A 13887-nucleotide genomic window follows, 5' to 3' on the forward strand; every position below is an offset into this window, starting at 1 on the left:
GGCAATTTTCTATAGAGTTGGTTATTTTCTATAGAGATGATTATTTTCTATAGAGATGATTATTTTCTATAGAGATGGCTATTTTCTATAGAGATGGCTATTTTCTATAGAGATGGTTATTTTCTATAGAGTTGGTTATTTTCTATAGAGATGGTTATTTTCTATAGAGATGGTTATTTTCTATAGAGTTGGTTATTTTCTATAGAGTTGGTTATTTTCTATAGAGTTGGCTATTTTCTATAGAGATGGTTATTTTCTATAGAGATGGTTATTTTCTATAGAGTTGGTTATTTTCTATAGAGTTGGTTATTTTCTATAGAGTTGGCTATTTTCTATAGAGATGGTTATTTTCTATAGAGATGGTTATTTTCTATAGAGATGATTATTTCCTATAGAGATGGCAATTTTCTATAGAGTTGGTTATTTTCTATAGAGTGTGTTATTTTCTATAGAGATGGTTATTTTCTATAGAGATGATTATTTTCTATAGAGATGGTTATTTTCTATAGAGTTGGTTATTTTCTATAGAGATGGTTATTTTCTATAGAGATGATTATTTTCTATAGAGATGGTTATTTTCTATAGAGTTGGTTATTTTCTATAGAGATGGTTATTTTCTATAGAGATGATTATTTTCTATAGAGATTATTATTTTCTATAGAGATGATTATTTTCTATAGAGTTGGTTATTTTCTATAGAGTTGGTTATTTTCTATAGAGTTGGTTATTTTCTATAGAGTTGGCTATTTTCTATAGAGATGGTTATTTCCTATAGAGTGTGTTATTTTCTATAGAGTTGGCAATTTTCTATAGAGTTGGTTATTTTCTATAGAGATGGCTATTTTCTATAGAGATGGCTATTTTCTATAGAGATGGTTATTTTCTATAGAGTTGGTTATTTTCTAATAGAGATGGTTATTTCCTATAGAGATGGTTATTTTCTATAGAGATGGTTATTTTCTATAGAGATGGCTATTTTCTATTTTCTATAGAGAATGCTATTTTTGTCTATTACAGTTGCAAAAACACAAAGATAGAAGCTTTGTGACACAGAGTCAGAGACCACATGAATAGGCCGAAGCAAATCAACAGGCCTGCTGTACATTCCATCTATAACGGTCCCATTCAAATGGAAGTATTGAAGACATGAAGCATCATTGAAAGTGGATAATAAAAACTGGTGTTGGTCCTTGATGGGAGAATAAGAAGGATTCATTATTCTCTTCCCTTTCTCTTACTCTCCTTTTATCCACGTTATCGACCCAACCACATAAAAGGACATCTTTATATGTGTATTAATTAGGGTTCCCATTAGCTGCTGCCAAGGCTGGTCAGAAACAAGTTAAACACACTTAAATTGAAATATGTGCTTTTTCTTGTAATTGGAAACAGTTTTTCTCTCATCTCTATTATGGACCCAACCTCATGAAAGGAAATCTTTATATTAATTTGATGTTGCTATCTTAAACATCCTTTTTTATTTCATTTTTTTACCCCTTTTTTCTCACCAATTTCATGATCTTGTCTCATCGCTGAAACTCCCCAGCAAACACCACTGAAACATGACCCGCCAAACCGTGCTTCTTATTAATATCCAGAAGCCAGTTGCACCAATGTTTCGGCGGAAACACCGTTCAACTGATTACCGAAGTCAGCCTGCAGGTGCCCAGCCTGCCACAAGGAGTCGCTTGAGCGCAATGAGCCAAGTAAAGCCCCCCCGGCCAAACCCTCCACTAACCTGGATGATTGTGCTCCGCCCTATGGGACTCCCGGTCACAGCCAGTTGTGACACAGCCTGTGATTGAACCCCAGGCTGTAGTGACACTGCAACACTGCAGTGCAGTTCCTTAGACCGCTGCGCCACTGGGAGGCCTAAGTTAAACATGCTTTATTGAAAAAACATTTATTTCTCATTGAAAACACTTTTCCTTTCTATTTTTCTACCCATTGTCTAATGAATGTCTACCTCTCTGTCCTTGCATTAAAAACAATCTGAGTTAACTAGTTTTAATATTTTTCTCTATTTTAGTCCCAGCTCTCATTTATTTCACTACTTCCTTCTGTAGGCTTCCTGGAGCAGGCTGAGCCATGCAGGGGGATCTGTACCACCACATTGGAATTCTGGGAGGCCCGCTCTGCTCTGCTCAGTTGGCATCACACGGCACAGCTGCCTAATGCCGGGGAAGCCAAATGCTCCTCCAGCCAGAGGAGACCACAGAGACTGTGGCAGGCTCAGTACCCACAGGAGAAAGAGGGAGAGGGCGGTGATGAAGGAAGGAAGAGAGAAAAGAGAGTGAGTCAGCGAAGAGGAAGAAGAGATGTAACAGGGCCCCAGAGGAGGTGGAAGTAGTGTTGATAACTACTGTATCTAGACCAGAAAAACAGGGGGGATGAGGGGGGATGAGGATGAGGATATGCATGCATTGCATACCTGTGAAGGTTAAAGCTAACTGTTCTACAAGTTAAGTATGGTACACTGTAGTAGCACACCTGACCTATGAAAGGAAATTAGGGAAATGCATGGTGATTTGTATTTTTTCCAGAACCAATATTGGCAATACAAGTTATAGTGTCATACATACAATATACACCAGTATTTAACACAGCACCACATAACATACAATATTCTGATTTGTTTAGGGAACAGCAATGTACAAACACATGTACAAACAGACCCGCCTGTTGGTTTGCAGTACTTGACTTCATCTATAATGTGATGGCACAGCAGGAGCCATCCCACTAGGCACAGACGTCAATTCAATGTCTATTCCACGTTGGTTCAACATAATTTGAATGAAATGACGTGGAAACAACGTTGATTCAACCAGTGTGTGACCAGTCAGATGGCAAACAGTGTCAAGCCAAGTTAAAGCTGCAGCTCCAGTGCTAGTTAGCCCAAACCCATTGTTCTGATATGTTCCCTGTCTAGTCATTTTGAACCCTCCACCAGTGCTGTTTAGAATAGACATCTACTTCAATTCTATAGCACATGTCGTTGTGTTGCTTTGAGCTCCATGAAAAAGGCTTGGTAGCGCCACAGTCATCCTGGTGATAAAAAAAACACTGGAGTTGGCCAATCTGTCTAGCACACACACACACACACACACACACACATGTACATGCACACACACACACCTCTACATCTTGTCCAAACAGATTTTCTATCACCTTCTCATCCACTGCCTTAGCCCATTTCAAGGTGTGTGATTGTGTGACAACGTGTGGAAACAGACACCATTGGTCCAGTAGGTATATTGTGCTGTATTGGTGTGATAGGTTCCACAGAAGGCTCATAGCACCCCATGTAATCCCATGTTATGAAACCTGGCTTGGGCAAAGAGAAGGTGACACCCACGCTAGCCTGGTCCCAGATCAGTTTGTGCTGCCTCGCCAACAAATTGACCAATACAGATGCAGGATCTTAATTTGACAAGTTTCTCACAGCAGGAAAATAATCCTATAGCAACAGGAAATGTGAATTATTGTGTAGATTATAATTAATGTGATACATTTTTTGTTAGGGCAAATCAAGTCTGAAATTTGTGGAAATTGCGCAATTTAGAAGCCTTTTAAAATCATGAATAGACTACAAGTTTGCATTTCCTGCTGTGCAGGACATTTCCTGCAACAACAGGATGATCAAATTAAGATCCTACATCTGAAGGAGTTGACAAGACAGCACGAACAAATCTGAGACCAGGCTACACCAAAGTCAAACAGTCAAATCATAGTGAGATACGACAACACGGCTTGGCTACTGAGGGGACTGCTGGAACCCGTTCTCCATGATGACGTGTCAGTTGGAGCCTTTTGTGAGTCTGGAGCTGGGCTACAGCCATTACATAACAGATTATCTAACTAGGCTTTATAAGGTTTCTTAAAGACTATTCAGTTAATATGTCATTTTTGAGTTTCTGCTAGTGTCTCCTCCCTTTTTCTTTGAACCAGGTAGAGGAATCAATAGGCTGGTGTACCAGTAGGGGCTGACTCATAGAGATGTGCTGCACCCCAGAACTACTCAGTGATGCTCAATGATGCTGTTCAGAAAACAGAATATATGTTTTTCAGAAAATATGGTGAGCCAGTATAAACAATGTATTATTAGCCTATCACGAACTGGGCAGGATGTGTTTGAGTGTCTAACAAATCCATGCCTCGAGGTACTGACTCTTAAAAAGAACAGAACAGTGTGCATTGGTTTGGTATTTCAGGACTCTCTATTCAGCATAAAGGTTGAAGACATTATTCTTTAGCCACATGGATAACGAATACCCCTGGACAGTTACACTTTTTTAATTCATTAACTACCACAGCTGATTAAACAAATAACCTCATCAGAAAGCCCTTGCTTAGTTGAATCAGCTTGTTAAGGAATGGATCCAAAAAGTGGAAATGGCCGGGGGTTCTCGAGCAGAGGTTTAGGATCCAGTGATCCAGTGACGACGGATGTAGTGACCATTGTCATGACGTTGCCCTCTTTGGGTACAGCAAGCATGATCCCCCTCTCTCTGTCTCCTACACTCAGGCTGCTGCGACCTCAGGTCGCAAAATTCCTGGAGGAGATTAGCTCCTCATGACCACAGTATAGAGAGAGAGGGAGTTTTCATAGAGAGAACAAAGGAATTTCTTCCACCTCACAGAACTTGTGTACCGAACAACATTTATGTTCTGGAGAAGGTATAAAAGATCGGTGAAGAATCCACCTACGAACTGGTCCGTTTGGTACAATTTTGTGAAACTCATGAGAGACAATACGCCCACATTACCATAACGCTGTTTATACAATAGCCTCAGATATGAGTCTTACTAATTGTTGTATAAGATGAATGAGTGTGGATGATCCTGTTTGTGAAATTGTGTAATGTGATTTTGGACTGTTTAATGAAGGAAACTCCAATTCCCTTTGGAGTTTAACTAAATCAGAGGACTGCCCATGAGCACAGTTATGGCCGGGCATCCTGGAACAGGCCCTTTTCTGCTCTTCCGAATAAAACCCCCACCCGGGTTTTCTATCACCTGACCAGCTTACCTCGATAACGAGAGGGCCAAGGTTTGAGAGGAGACCATAAACCTGAGTATAAGCTAAGGTTTGAGTAGATGGCTGAATCTTTTAACCATACCACGTGGTTAAACTCTTAGACTATCGATACCGACAGAATAAGAACAAGTCTTTGATATTAATTACTAGTCTGCTGCTAGAAATTCGGTATCATTGAACACAAAGACCGACAACCGCCGAAACCACTATTCTATAACGACATGAATGAATGTCACTCTGAACCATCTATTCTAACCACGACAGAGACAGAGAGAGGGCGGACAAACTCTCCAACAGAAACAAACTTTTCAACAGAGATCCCGACGACACACTGAGCGTAAATATATATATTGATTGCAATTGTTCCCGAATGAGTGAGCGTTCATGTGCAAAGGATTAGCATTGCAATTGTTATAGTTATCAACTTTGTAGTGTCTCATCTCAGTTGACCCCCACTTCCCTTTTTGTCCACCAAGCCGCGATACCGGGTTATCACACTAGGGAAACTCCGTTATCATTTCCTTGTAACTATCTACTGTTTGTTTATGCATTTCTGTGAATTACTTAGTTAGTAAATAAATATTTTAAGACAATTGATGTATGGATGACTCATAGTGAAGACTGGGTTCATGCAGATAACCAACAATTTACGACGTTTGGAATGAGACTAACATGAGGTAAATAATGATTAATTAATCAAAGACTAATTGATCAGATATTAAAATATCTGAAAGTTATATTGGAAAAATTATAACTTTGTAATCTGGATATTTTCCTTGGTGCCCCGACTTCCTAGTTAATTACAGTTACATGATTAATCAGTTTAATCGCGTAATAATAATTACAGAGAATTTTTGATACAGATTAATCTTCAGTCGGATGGGGCCACGGTGTCTCCTGACCCCTCCTGTCTCAGGCTCCAGTATTTATGCTGCAGGAGTTTATGTGTCGGGGGGCTAGGGTCAGTTTGTTATATCTGGAGTACTTCTCCTGTCTTATCCGGTGTCCTGTGTGAATTTAAGTATGCTCTCTCTAATTCTCTCTTTCTCTCTTTCTTTCTCTCTCTCGGAGGACCTGAGCCCTAGGACCATGCCTCAGGACTACCTGGCATGATGACTCCTTGCTGTCCCCAGTCCACCTGGCCGTGCTGCTGCTCCAGTTTCAACTGTTCTGCCTGCGGCTATGGAACCCTGACCTGTTCACCGGACGTGCTACCTGTCCCAGACCTGCTGTTTTCAACTCTCTAGAGACAGCAGGAGCGGTACAGATACTCTGAATGATCGGCTATGAAAAGCCAACTGACATTTACTCCTGAGGTGCTGACTTGCTGCACCCTCGACAACTACTGTGATTATTATTATTTGACCATGCTGGTCATTTATGAACATTTGAACATCTTGGCCATGTTCTGTTATAATCTCCACCCGGCACAGCCAGAAGAGGACTGGCCACCCCTCATAGCCTGGTTCCTCTCTAGGTTTCTTCCTAGGTTTTGGCCTTTCTAGGGAGTTTTTCCTAGCCACCGTGCTTCTACACCTGCATTGCTTGCTGTTTGGGGTTTTAGGCTGGGTTTCTGTACAGCACTTTGAGATATCAGCTGATGTAAGAAGGGCTATATAAATACATTTGATTTGAAATTTGATTTGATTCAGTTTAATGATGCCAAAAACACGACACCATGCTCTTGGCTGAAGGAGTCTAAAGGTCTGTGTCCTTTCTCCAGACATCCACAGCAGGGACCAGGCTCTCTATCAGTCACCCCTATCTGGGGCGCTTCTGGCCCAGCTGGCCGCTGTTGCAGCTGGGACTCTTGGCTCCATCTCTGGGTCACTCTGGTCCTCTGTCTAGATTTCTATGGATTGTGGCCTGATTCTAATCAGAAGCCCCAGAGTTGTCTCTCCTGAAAGAAGAGCATGTTATTATAAGACAGCAGGGTTGATGGAGTCTTGAAGCCAGAAAGGTATTTGTGCTATTTCTCAGCACTCTGTTGAGGACTATTATTGCCTGTCTTGGTTGAATGTGGATTGTGTTGGATGTGACCATGGGGAGTTCATTTCTTTATTTTTATTTAACCTTTATTTAACTAAGCAAGTCAGTTAAGAGCAAATTCTTATTTAAAATGACAGCCTACTGGGGAACAGTGGGTTAACTGCCTTGTTCAGGGGCAGAACAACAGATTTTGACCTTGTCAGCTCGGGGATTCATTCCAGCAACCTTTTGGTTACTGGCCCAACGCTCTAACCACTAGGCTACCTGCCGCCCCTACTAGGCTACCTGCCGTACTGCAGTAACGATTCAGACAATGGACCACAGTCTTAATTCTCAATACAGCTTTCTAAAAGCTTCCCCCTGGAGAGTCTTTAGATACAGAAAGCTTGGCTATAGCGCGGAGCGTACCCACATAATTGCAACAGTTCAACTCAGAGACTGAGAGGTACCCCACACTTTTCAGCTCCATCTGCATGTAACACGTGTTGCTCTCAGAGTTGCCACCCACACGCAACCTTTCTAAATTACCTTACCAGAAGCTCTCACTTCATTTGGGCATTTATCTTCTCCCGAATCAATTCTCGGCTATGAATAATTCTGACGCGACAAATCCAGCATCATCCCTCACTTATGGTAGGCAGTGAAATGCAATAAGATGCAGATTGAAATCTTTAAAATTGTGAGAAAACGGTAGGGAAACATGTCAAGAAATAGACCTAACCAGCAAGGTGCTATGTGATCCTCCCACAAACAGGCCCTAATATTTTGATGAAGTGTGTTGACTGGGTTTAGTTTTGTAATGTCAAGGTTTTAAAGATATATTTGTATGCATGTTCACATCTCAGGCGAGACTGAAACAGTCTCAAGGCTGTGTAGCTACCTGAAACAGGCTCAAGGCTGTGTAGTTACCTGAAACAGTCTCAAGGCTGTGTAGCTACCTGAAACAGGCTCAAGGCTGTGTAGTTACCTGAAACAGTCTCAAGGCTGTGTAGCTACCTGAAACAGGCTCAAGGCTGTGTAGTTACCTGAAACAGTCTCAAGGCTGTGTAGTTATCTGAAACAGGCTCAAGGCTGTGTAGTTACCTGAAACAATCTCAAGGCTGTGTAGTTACCTGAAACAGTCTCAAGGCTGTGTAGTTACCTGAAACAGGCTCAAGGCTGTGTAGTTACCTGAAACAGGCTCAAGGCTGTGTAGTTACCTGAAACAGGCTCAAGGCTGTGTATTTACCTGAAACAGGCTCAAGGCTGTGTAGTTACCTGAAACAGGCTCAATGCTGTGTAGTTACCTGAAACAGGCTCAAGGCTGTGTATTTACCTGAAACAGCCTCAAGGCTGTGTAGCTACCTGAAACAGCCTCAAGACTGTGTAGTTACCTGAAACAGGCTCAAGGCTGTGTAGTTACCTGAAACAGTCTCAAGGCTGTGTAGCCACCTGAAACAGGCTCAAGGCTGTGTAGCTACCTAAAACAGGCTCAATGCTGTGTAGTTACCTGAAACAGGCTCAAGGCTGTGTATTTACCTGAAACAGGCTCAATGCTGTGTATTTACCTGAAACAGGCTCCAGGCTGCGTAGCTACCTGACACAGGCTGAAGGCTATGTAGTTACCTAAAACAGGCTCAATGCTGTGTAGTTACCTGAAACAGGCTCAAGGCTGTGTAGCTACCTGAAACAGGCTCAAGGCTGTGTAGCTACCTGAAACAGGCTCAAGGCTGTGTAGCTACCTGAAACAGTCTCAAGGCTGTGTAGCTACCTGAAACAGTCTCAAGGCTGTGTAGTTACCTGAAACAGTCTCAAGGCTGTGTAGCTACCTGAAACAGCCTCAAGGCTGTGTAGCTACCTGAAACAGGCTCAAGGCTGTGTAGTTACCTGAAACAGGCTCAAGGCTGTGTAGTTACCTGAAACAGGCTCAAGGCTGCGTATTTACCTGAAACAGGCTCAAGGCTGTGTATTTACCTGAAACAGGCTCAATGCTGTGTACAATGGTTACAGTGAAACAGGCTCAATGCTGTGTACAATGGTTACAGTGAAACAGGCTCAAGACTTTGTACAATAGTTACAGTGAAACAGGCTCCAGGCTGCGTAGCTACCTGACACAGGCTGAAGGCTATGTAGTTACCTGAAACAGGCTCAATGCTGTGTAGTTACCTGAAACAGGCTCAAGGCTGTGTAGCTACCTGAAACAGGCTCAAGGCTGTGTATTTACCTGAAACAGGCTCATGGCTGTGTAGTTACCTGAAACAGCTACAGCTACATGGCTGTGTAGCTACCTGAAACAGGCTCAAGGCTGTGTAGTTACCTGAAACAGGCTCAAGGCTGTGTAGTTACCTGAAACAGGCTCAAGGCTGTGTATTTACCTGAAACAGGCTCAAGGCTGTGTAGTTACCTGACACAGGCTCAAGGCTGTGTAGTTACCTGAAACAGACTCAAGGCTGTGTAGTTACCTGAAACAGGCTCAAGGCTGTGTAGTTACCTGAAACAGGCTCAAGGCTGTGTAGCTACCTGAAACAGGCTCAATGCTGTGTAGCTACCTGAAACAGGCTCAAGGCTGTGTAGTTACCTGAAACAGGCTCAAGGCTGTGTAGTTACCTGAAACAGTCTCAAGGCTGTGTAGCTACCTGAAACAGCCTCAAGGCTGTGTAGCTACCTGAAACAGGCTCAAGGCTGTGTAGTTACCTGAAACAGGCTCAAGGCTGTGTAGTTACCTGAAACAGGCTCAAGGCTGCGTATTTACCTGAAACAGGCTCAATGCTGTGTATTTACCTGAAACAGGCTCAATGCTGTGTACAATGGTTACAGTGAAACAGGCTCAATGCTGTGTACAATGGTTACAGTGAAACAGGCTCAAGGCTTTGTACAATAGTTACAGTGAAACAGGCTCCAGGCTGCGTAGCTACCTGACACAGGCTGAAGGCTATGTAGTTACCTGAAACAGGCTCAATGCTGTGTAGTTACCTGAAACAAGCTCAAGGCTGTGTAGCTACCTGAAACAGGCTCAAGGCTGTGTATTTACCTGAAACAGGCTCATGGCTGTGTAGTTACCTGAAACAGCTACAGCTACATGGCTGTGTAGCTACCTGAAACAGGCTCAAGGCTGTGTAGTTACCTGAAACAGGCTCAAGGCTGTGTAGTTACCTGAAACAGGCCCAAGGCTGTGTAGTTACCTGAAACAGGCTCAAGTCTGTGTAGTTACCTGAAACAGGCTCAAGGCTGTGTAGTTACCTGAAACAGGCTCAAGGCTGTGTAGCCACCTGAAACAGGCTCAATGCTGTGTAGCTACCTGAAACAGGCTCAAGGCTGTGTAGTTACCTGAAACAGGCTCAAGGCTGTGTAGTTACCTGAAACAGGCTCAAGGCTGTGTAGTTACCTGAAACAGGCTCAAGGCTGTGAGTCCAAGGTAACTCCAAACAAATATATATGGAATGGAAAGTAGCTTTAACTTGAACGTTAAACTTACATAAAAATGCAACATTTCTCTACAATCAACCAGAGCTGTCAATGTTCAAGGCTCTGAAAAAAATGAACCTCACTATAAATGACAAACAGGCATCAATGGATAACCTCAACATTCTGCTTCCTGTACAATATTATTAATAGAACTATTGAGCCAGGATCGTGTTAAGTGTATCTGAGAACAAGGCCAAAAGAGATCTACAATTGTCACACATATAACCACCCACCCACACACGCACATGGCAAGTTTGTACACTCAGTGGCCAGTTTATAAGGTACAGGACTTTTACGAAAATGGTTTGCTCCTGCAGACACTAAGTCCAGTGGCCGTGGCTTGCTATATAAAGCAGGCAAACAGGCATCGAGACATGCAGTTACTGTTCGATTGAACGTTAGAATGTCAAAACAGGTGACCTAAGTGACTTTGTGCGTGGAATGATCGTTAGTGCCAGGCGCGCCAGTTCCAGTATCTCAGAAACGTCTGGCCTTCTGGGCTTTTCACGCACAACAGTGTCTAGAGTTTGGTGTGAGAAACAAAAAACATCCAGTCAGCGGCAGTCCAGTGGGCGAAAACAGCTCGTTGATGAGAGGGGTCGAAGGAAAATGCTAACAGGCGGGCCACAAACAGGTAAAAGAAATATATATTTTTACATTTTATTTCACCTTTATTTAACCAGGTAGGCCAGTTGAGAACAAGTTCTCATTTACAACTGCGACCTGGCCAAGATAAAGCAAAGCAGTGGGACACAAACAACAACACAGAGTTACACATGGAATAAACAAATGTACAGTCAATAACACAATATAAAAAAATATATATACAATGTGTGCAAATGAGGTAAGATAAGGGAGGTAAGGCAATAAATAGGCTGTAGTGGTGAAGTAATTACAATTTAGCAAATAAACACTGGAGTGATAGATGTGCAGAAGATGAATGTGCAAGTAGAGATACTGGTGTGATAAGGAGCAAAGAAATTAAATAAATAACAATGTGGGGGTAGTTGGATGGGCTATTTACAGATGGGCTATGTACAGGTGCAGTGATCTGTGAGCTGCTCTGACAGCTGATGCTTAAAGTTAGTGAGGGAGATATGAGTCTCCAGCTTCAGAGATTTTTGCAATTCGTTTCAGTCATTGGCAGCAGAGAACTGGAAGGAAAGGCAGCCAAAGGAGGAATAGGCTTTGGGGGTGACCAGTGAAATATACCTGCTGGAGCGCATGCTACGGGTGGGTGCTGCTATGGTGACCAGTGAGCTGAGATAAGGCGGGGCTTTACCTAGCAACGACTTATAGATGACCTGGAGCCAGTGGGTTTGGAGACGAATATGAAGCGAGGGCCAGCCAACGAGAGCATACAGGTCGCAGTGGTGGGTAGTATATGGGGCTTTGGTGACAAAACGGATGGCACTGTGATAGACTGCATCCAATTTGCGTTGGAGGCTATTTTATAAATGACATCGCCGTAGTTAAGGATCAGTAGGTTAGTCAGTTTTCGAGTGTATGTTTGGCAGCATGAGTGAAGGATGCTTTGTTGTGAAATAGGAAGACAGTTCTAGATTTAATTTTGGATTGGAGATGCTTAATGTGAGTCTGGAAGGAGCATTTACAGTCTAACCAGACACCTAGGTATTTGTAATTGTACACATATTCTAAGTCAGAACCGTCCAGAGTATTGATGCTAGACGGGCGGGCAGGTGCGGGCAGCGATCGGTTGAAGAGCATGCATTTAGTTTTACTTGCATTTAAGAGCAGTTGGAGGCCACGGAAGGAGAGTTGTATGGCATTGAAGCTTGTCTGGAGGTTAGTTAACACAGTGTCCAAAGAAGGTTCAGAAGTATACAGAATGGTGTCCTCTGCGTAGAGGTGGATCAGAGAATCACCAGCAGCAAGAGCAACATCATTGATGTATACAGAGAAAAGAGAATTGAACCCTGGCCCGAGAATTGAACCCTGTGGCACCCCCATAGAGACTGCCAGAGGTCCAGGCAACAGGCCCTCCGATTTGACACACTGAACTCTGTCTGAGAAGTAGTTGGTGAACCAGGCGAGGCAGTCATTTGCAAAACCAAGGCTGTTGAGTCTGCCGATAAGAATGTGGTGATTGACAGAGTCGAAAGCCTTGGCCAGGTCGATGAATACGGCTTCACGGTATTGTCTTTTATCGATGGCGGTTATGATATCGTTTAGGACCTTGAGCGTGGCTGAGGTGCACCCATGACCAGCTCGGAAACCAGATTGCATAGCGGAGAAGGTACGGTGGGATTCAAAACGGTCAGTAATCTGTTTGTTAACTTGGCTTTCGAAGACCTTAGAAAGATAGGGTAGGATAAATACAGGTCTGTAACAGTTTGGGTCTAGATTGTCTCCCCCTTTGAAGAGTGGGATGACCGAGGCAGCTTTCCAATCTTTGGGGATCTCAGACAATACGAAAGAGAGGTTCAACAGGCTAGTAATAGGGGTTGCAACAATTGTGGCAGATCATCATCAAAGAGAGGGTCCAGATTCCCTAGCCCAGCTGATTTGTAGGGGTCCAGATTAACGACACAGTACATAACGGCACAGTACAACAGTGGAGTGCAGAACGGCATCTCGGAATGCACAACTCGTTGGTCCTTGTCACGGATGGGCTATTGCAGCAGACGACCACGCCGGGTTCCACTCCTATCAGCTGAAAACAAGAAGAAGTGGCTCCAGTGGGCACGCCATCACCAACACTGGACAATTGAGGAGTGGAAAAACATTGCCTAGTCTGACAAATCCCGGTTCCTGTTGCGTCCTGCTGATGGCAGAGTCAGGATTTGGCGTAAGCAGCAAGAGTCGATGGCCTCATCCTGCCTGGTGTCAACGGTACAGTATCCAAATCCATTGGACGTAGTGATCACAATATAGTAGCCATATCTAGGAAAACCAAAGTTACCAAGGCTGGGCCTTATAGGGTGTATAATAGGTCATACAATACATTTAGTAGTGATTACTATGTTGATGACATAAATCATATTATCTGCTCTGTGGTGTGTAATGAGGAGCAACCACCCACATTTGTGAAATTGCTTATTTCAGTTACTAGTAAGCATGCACACATTAAGGAAATTACTGTAAAACCTGTTAAATCCCCTTTGATTGATGAGGAATTAAAAAATGGTATGGTTAAAGGGAAAGGGGCTAAAGGAATGGCAAATAAGTGGCTGCACAAACATTTGGCAAACATACTGCAAATTTGAGAAATCATGTGACTAAACTGAATAAAAGAATAAACTATACTATGAAACAAAGATAAATGACATAAAGAATGATAGTAAAAAGCTTTGGAGCACCTTAAATGAAATTTTGGGCAAAAAGGCAAACTCAGCTGTGTCATTCATTGAATCAGATGGCTCATTCATCACAAAACCCAATGATGTTGCCAACTA

Source organism: Salvelinus alpinus, chromosome 1 (genome assembly GCF_045679555.1).
Source record: "Salvelinus alpinus chromosome 1, SLU_Salpinus.1, whole genome shotgun sequence".
NCBI lineage: Eukaryota > Metazoa > Chordata > Actinopteri > Salmoniformes > Salmonidae > Salvelinus > Salvelinus alpinus.